We start from the raw sequence: 6,787 nt of genomic DNA, 5'->3' as shown, positions 1-6,787 counted from the left end.
AAGAAGAATCCACTCAGTCAATCAAATGTAACAGTATAGGGTACTGCTCCATTTATAGGCAAACCAAACCACTGAGGCATCTCAGCTGACATCACCATGATAGTGACATCTAACAGCCTAACAACCTATAAACAGTGTTCTATACAAACTACTGATGTTTAACAACTGATTATAAGTATAGTACAAAACAAGAGAAAACTACTGCTTCACGTTCCGCTGTTGTAGCCTGAGCACTGATGTTGAGCATCAGTGCTTTCTTCAAAGGTGATCAGTCCTTGAATGAGCAGTGCTTGTGTCTTCAGCAGTACTTAGGGAACGACAGTAGATAGAGCAACAGTGTTTGTCTTCAGCAGTCTTTAGAGTTTCATCAGTGTTTGGTTCATCAGTTGTTATAGTGAGCAGTACTTAAGATCTATCAGCTGTTAGATTGCCACTGTCAAGGGGAAAGCCAAGTGCAAACAGCTGCTTATTTTGAATCCACTGTTGTGATCCGGTTTTGGCTTTCATTATCTGTTCCTCTGGTAGGGTTCACTCCCAACAATCTCCCCCTGGAACAGATAATGCCAAAACCCTTCATTATTCTGGACCTTTATTTCTCATCAATAGTTCCTTAGCTTGCCTTTTAAATTCTTCTTCAAAATCCTTGGAACTTGTGTCATCTTCATCCCTACACAGTGTAAGTTCAAGGAGATCCTGCAAATCTTCAACACTAAGGCCTAGTGCCTCTTTCCTTGATATGTACTTCACTTCGCCGTTGGATCTGAACAAAGTCAGTACGTGGGTCTTTTGATCAGACATCCACTTTAGTACTTTTAATCCAGACGGGTTTCGTGGGAGAGAGTTATTTCCTAATGAGTTTGGAGATGTTGGCCTTGTGAAAAGTTGTAAGCTGTCAGACATTTGTTTGAGGGCCTTCTCAATAACATTATTTGCTGCATCTACATCTTCTGCAGTCTCTCTTTCAATCAGCTCTTGCCTCTCAATGTCTGCCATGCCTGTTGGAGTGTTTGGTGATGCAGGTTTGGCTAATACCTCTTTAAAAAGGTTTTGAAGTTTTGCTGAGGTGTCTTCTTTTAGACCCATTTTTATGATGGTATCCTTGAAGTACTCAGCTTCCTTTTCTTTTACCTCTTCACTAGACAGCTATTTTCCTTCTTCTTGGTTTGACACAAGAATAGGATTATCTGCTGATTTGAACAGTTTTTGGAGGTTTTCAATCTGTTGTTCAAGCTTCATCATTTATTCATGGTTCTTTGAAGTGCCTGAAACAGTTATCTTTCTTTTCTTCAGCCTTTCATAGGCTTCATCAGTATGCTGCCTTGACCATTTTGATATGGCATTGGCAGTGTCCACTTTTGCCTCAACCAGCTCTTGTTTCTTTCTTTTGTACTCAGTTGTTAGGTCAGCGATGAGCTTTTTGTATTTGCTCCAATTTAGAGCATTTTTCTTCTTTCTAGGATCGTTCTTAATTCTATCAATCCTATCAGCCTCATGCTTTAGAGCCACTATTGGCCATTCTTCAAATTGGTTTTCTTCAGCAGGATAAAAATTTTCTTGCATGATGTATGCAAGAAGTTTTCTTCTCATTTCTTTTCGTTGACCTGCCTTTTCTTTGCTCAACTCTTGTGCAAAATCTTTTATCTGTTTGACTTTTGTGAGCAGAAATTCCAATCTTTCAGCAATGGCTTCATCACTTTGACCTTCACATTCGACCTTGGCTCTTATCTTAGCCTGTCTTGCTTTGAGCTCAAGGTATTCATCCATGTCTTCTGGGACTATGAAGCCAACGAGTGAAAGAAATCTTCTGTTTAAAGGATCATCATCAGTGTAGAATTGCCTCATCTCATTTTTGATAGCTTCTAGTTCCAGTGGATATTTTGCAGCAATGGGATCATATTTGTCCTCATTTGCCCGAGTAAGTTTTCTTTTACTGGTATAGAGCTTTGCTGGTTGTGATGTGAGAATGGTGAGAGCAGTGGTGGATGGTTGACTAACAGTGGTTGAAACAACTGGTGTCTCAACTGCTGTTGTCATTACAACTACTGATATGTCAGCAGATGTCTTCTGCTTTTGAGCAGGGGTTGTGATGGCAGGGGTTTGAGTGGTGATGAGTGACTGACTAACAGTAGTTGGAACAACCGGTGTTTCAACTACTGTTGTCATTACAGTAGATGTTGTAACATCTGCTGTCTTCTGCTTTTTGGCAGGAGGTGATGATGGGGTGGCTGTTTTTTATGGTGAAGTTGTTGTTGGTGATGTGATCACAGATGATGGTGGAGCAGTGGTTATGGTGGTGTGTGGTGTGTGTTGATACAGTGGCTTTGGTTTGGCTATTTTCTGGCTCAATAAAGATGCCATCATCAATTCCTTTCTTCTTCCACTTGATCTTCTCCCCCTTTTTGGCATTATCTGGGAAGGGTTTATTCATGAAGAGGACAGTAGGAGGAACTTTTCCAGAGGCACTTTGGATATGACCCTTGATAGCTTTAATATCTGCCTGAGTATCTTTAATTCTTGACTCCACCATGTTTGTCAGCTTTTGTACATGTATAGCATGCTGCTGATCAGCCATCTGCTTTTGACTTTCCAGCAGTGGTTGGAACATGTTCCATAACTCATTTGCAGCAGGTGCCTGTTGTGCAGGTGCTTGAGCTGGAGCAGCAGTGGATTGGGCTTTCTGAGCTTTTAACGGCTGCTGCACCATATCCTTTATTTCAGCAACTGAGGTTTCCAGGTTTTCAACCCTGCCCGTCAATTCCTGATATTTTGAATCATCACCCAAGTTAATGGGATCATCTGAATCCCCACCAGCAGTGGTTTTATCAATGTGTGACTTAGGGACTGAATCCCAAAAGTCATTCATTGATGCCCCTTGTTCTTGGTACTGGGGACTTCTTTCTTCAGCACTTGATAACCTTTTGATGTTGCCAGTGGTTAGAACAAACTCACTGGTGGTTCTCATTGGTGCTATTGAAGAAATTGCCTTCAAGGGAGTCTTATGAATGTAACAACTGTCCAAATGTAAACCAGTGGGTTCAACATTTGTAGTGGCTGCTCCACTTGAACTACTGACAGGAGTTACTTGTAACTCCTGCAGTGTAACCTCCTCAGTTGTTGCTGGGATAACAGAGATATCAACATCAGACCCAGTCACTTGTGGGAGTATACTCTCGGTGATAGGTGTTTGAGAGGAACTGGTTTGTGTCTGAGTAATACCAACTGTATGCAACAAGGGTATTATGGATGATGGTAATGTAGGGGGTGAGGATAAAGGAGTTGAAAGAGACATGTCCTTGGGATCAGGACTGTGGAAGATGGATCCGAGTGGGTCCAGAGCTTCATATTGTGGGGTCCCTGAGTTTACAACCTGATCCTTTTGTGAGGATGCAGGAGGAGTTTGAGGTAAGGGTGGAGATCTTTCTTCCAACTGCTGTGAGGAAGTAGCAGCAGTGGTTATTGGTGACATTTGTGTTGTCACGGCCATTTGCTCTGGGATCTCATCTTCCGGAGGTGCCTTTGTTTTGGGTATGGGGGGTTTTCTGGATGTTTTCTTTTTGTTCTTTTTGGTGGTAGCAGGTGTGGGTTTCAAAACAGTGGGTGTGCTGCTTTGATCACCTGGAGCAGTGGGCTCAGCAGCCGATACCTGAGGAGCAGTTTCATCTGCTAAATTCTGCTCAGGTACCTCTGATTTTGTTTTTATAGGTGCCAACATTCTTGAGAATGTTTCAGACGTTAAACAGTTTATTTTAAAATGAGCACCTTGTTTGGGCAATTCTGCATCTTCTTTTACAAATTTTTGTTCGAAGTAATAGCTTAAAAACCTTGGAAGAGCAGAAATGCTTTGCTATCAACATTTTTCACTAAATCATCAAAAATCTCCTGGGAATAATTAAAATTTTCATTGTTTAAAATTTCATATCCCAGGCATTGAATTTTTGATGGTATTTCATTAAAAGAAGTTGTTTTATTAGATACACACATCAACAGCGTGTGAAATAAAAACCTTGGTGCAGAAGGGAAGAAACCTTTTTGTAAGGTATCCCTTTTTGGTTGCTCTGCATAACCCCTATTCATGAAATCCTTTTTCAACTCGGCTTTAGAAAATGAGGTTTTACCTTTCAAATCATCGAGTTTGAAGACTTCTGAAATGGATTGTGGAGTGATTTGGATCTTTTTACCCTGTATCGAGGAGTTGATGGTTGTGACAGTCTCTCCTTGTTTTTCAAGGGTAGCATTGTTCCAGAACTCTCTCTGGGTTTGTAGATAAATGGGAGCGTCTGCTGTTATCAAAGTTTTGTACTTTGATGCAGATAAGATGTTGATGATGGAGTCGAAGGAGTTGTTGGTTGTGGGTTTTGTGAGTATGCCCACATAGTTGTGAGGGGATTTGTAACGAATTTCTGTGGTTTCAATGGCCATTTGAGTGGCATCAGTAGGAGCGGAGGAAGAAGATGATTTTGATTTTGATTTCGATTTTGATTTCGTCATTTTTTATGAAGAAGATCGAAGAATGTTTTTGGAGTTATGAGTGGGAAACTGCTTTGTGAAGAGAATGTTTGGAATTCAATTCGACAGTGAAACCCTGTTTGGGGTTTTGATCAGGGATTTATTTAGGGAAAAAGTGAATACTGACGTGGCAGCGGTTATAATGATCTGACGGCAAAAAACTGACCACGTGCCAACCCCTCATGGAAGAGTAAATAATGGAGGACAGTTGTTTTGGTGGCCAATGATGAAACAAGCATCAGTGGTTACAACGGTAATAAATGAAGCAGTGGGTGATTTTTACCATCAGTGGAGGCTTTTACTACATCAGTGGATAGCATATCAGTGGATAAAACACTGATTTTGAACAACAGTGCTTATCAGAGGAAAATGAGAACAGAGGTTGACTTTCAGCAGTGGACAAACATTAGAGAGCAGATGTTTGAGGACAATCAGTAGTTTTAAGGAAAAACAGTGGTAGACAACAAAATGAATACCATAAGTATAACAACTGTTAGTGCAGTAGTGTTTCAATTTTTAGTATTTCAAGTTTTGACAAATAATTTTAGCATCTGCTTGTTCAGATGTGGGGATTGATTTTGTCTTGTGTGAGCTCAATATCATGTCTAACATCCGTTATTCTGCAGGAATGCTAACTTAGCTACATTTTAGATGTAGATTATCAAGTTTACTTTGTCAGCAGTTTTTCTATGAGATTATGTTCTAGGTTTACCACATGTTCACTATTTCCTAACAGTGGTTTAGCATCCCAGATGATGAAAACTTCTTTACTAAGGCAACTCATTTTGTGTCTAATTATTTGAACTAGAACATGAGTGTCTCAGTATTTTTAGAATTAATTTGCAATCAATTTTTCTGTGATAAACAAACTTGAGCTTAATGTGACCTTGACATGTACACCATTTCCTTTTGATCAGTTTTAGGAATAGTAATTTCACACAAAAATAAGGAAATTACATCCTGACCGGAGAGAATACTTTTACTATTAAAAAAATAAAAGTACAGAATATATTATTATTAAAAAAAATCAATAATATATCTGGTTTTATTTGAGAAAAACACCTTTCTAAAAATAAAGGTTATTTTGAAAACATCAAAAGGATCTGGTGACTTCCAAAAGGCTTATGATCACATCAATATGACCACTGATTAGGATCATTTTCTTGTTAATTGATTGCAAATTCATCTTTTAAATTCAATCACTGGAGATACCATTGTCACCTGAACTTTTCCTGAATTAATGGATGCACACAGTTGCATAATGACCATTATTTTCCCAACTTTTGACTCATAGGTGTTTTATGTTTATACTCTTTTCTTTTGACTTCAAAAGTTTTGAGATAAAACACTTTTGAGTTTTGTTCATTTTCTTCTTCCCTTTTTACCCTTCCCATTCATAAGTACAAAAATACTTACTGGGTGATTTTATTTTGGAAATACTTCATCCTGAATCATTTTCCAGTAATGTTTTGAGAGATCTGGCCGCATGTGAACATGTTTTATTACCAAATCTCACATTACTTATGATTTGGACTGTTTTTGACCCCTGATTCTCTTAATGTGTTTTGACAGGGTTGATTTAGTCCTTTTGAGGATTCTCAACCCGCCTTCTAACACATAAGATCTCATGACTAAAGTTTCATTTTCCTCTTTCTAAGTTAGCAAAACACTAATGTTTTTATGAACATAGGTTTTGTTAATCTGAGGTTCATACTTTAGCATAAGACATGATGAAATCATCACAAATTCCATAACAACAGTTGAAATCAACTTTGAATGAAGATAGTCATACCATAGTTACCAGACAAGTTTCCAGATCTGGAAACTATGAGTGATTTGTGCATGACATCACTAGTTGTTTGAGATTTGTGAATCTTATGACATCTTGGTTGTTTTACAGAGTAACTGATTCATCATTTTGAACATGATTTCTCGTTGCTCTTTTTCAACTAAATACAATCAACCTTAGTATCAATGAATTTTCAGCTGAACTATTATGTCAAATTGATTGTTAGATAGAATTTGACTGTCCGGCTCTGATACCAATTGTTAGGGTCGGAGGCTGTCATGATTGTGCTTATTTGTATAAATTTGACAAATCAATGAATATAAAATAAGATTAAGTGCAGCGGAAATGAAGACAAACTTTGTAAGCACAATCTAAGTGGAAAATAGTTTGATAAACAGATGCTTCTCATTAAGTTGAATGATTCAATTACAAATCAAATGATTACAAGCATGCTTACAGAACTAAGCTCCCCCTCAGCCTGATACTCCAAGG

The sequence above is a fragment of the Helianthus annuus genome, chromosome 2 (assembly GCF_002127325.2).
Source record: "Helianthus annuus cultivar XRQ/B chromosome 2, HanXRQr2.0-SUNRISE, whole genome shotgun sequence".
Taxonomy (NCBI): domain Eukaryota; kingdom Viridiplantae; phylum Streptophyta; class Magnoliopsida; order Asterales; family Asteraceae; genus Helianthus; species Helianthus annuus.
Note: the sequence above shows the minus strand (reverse complement) of the source record.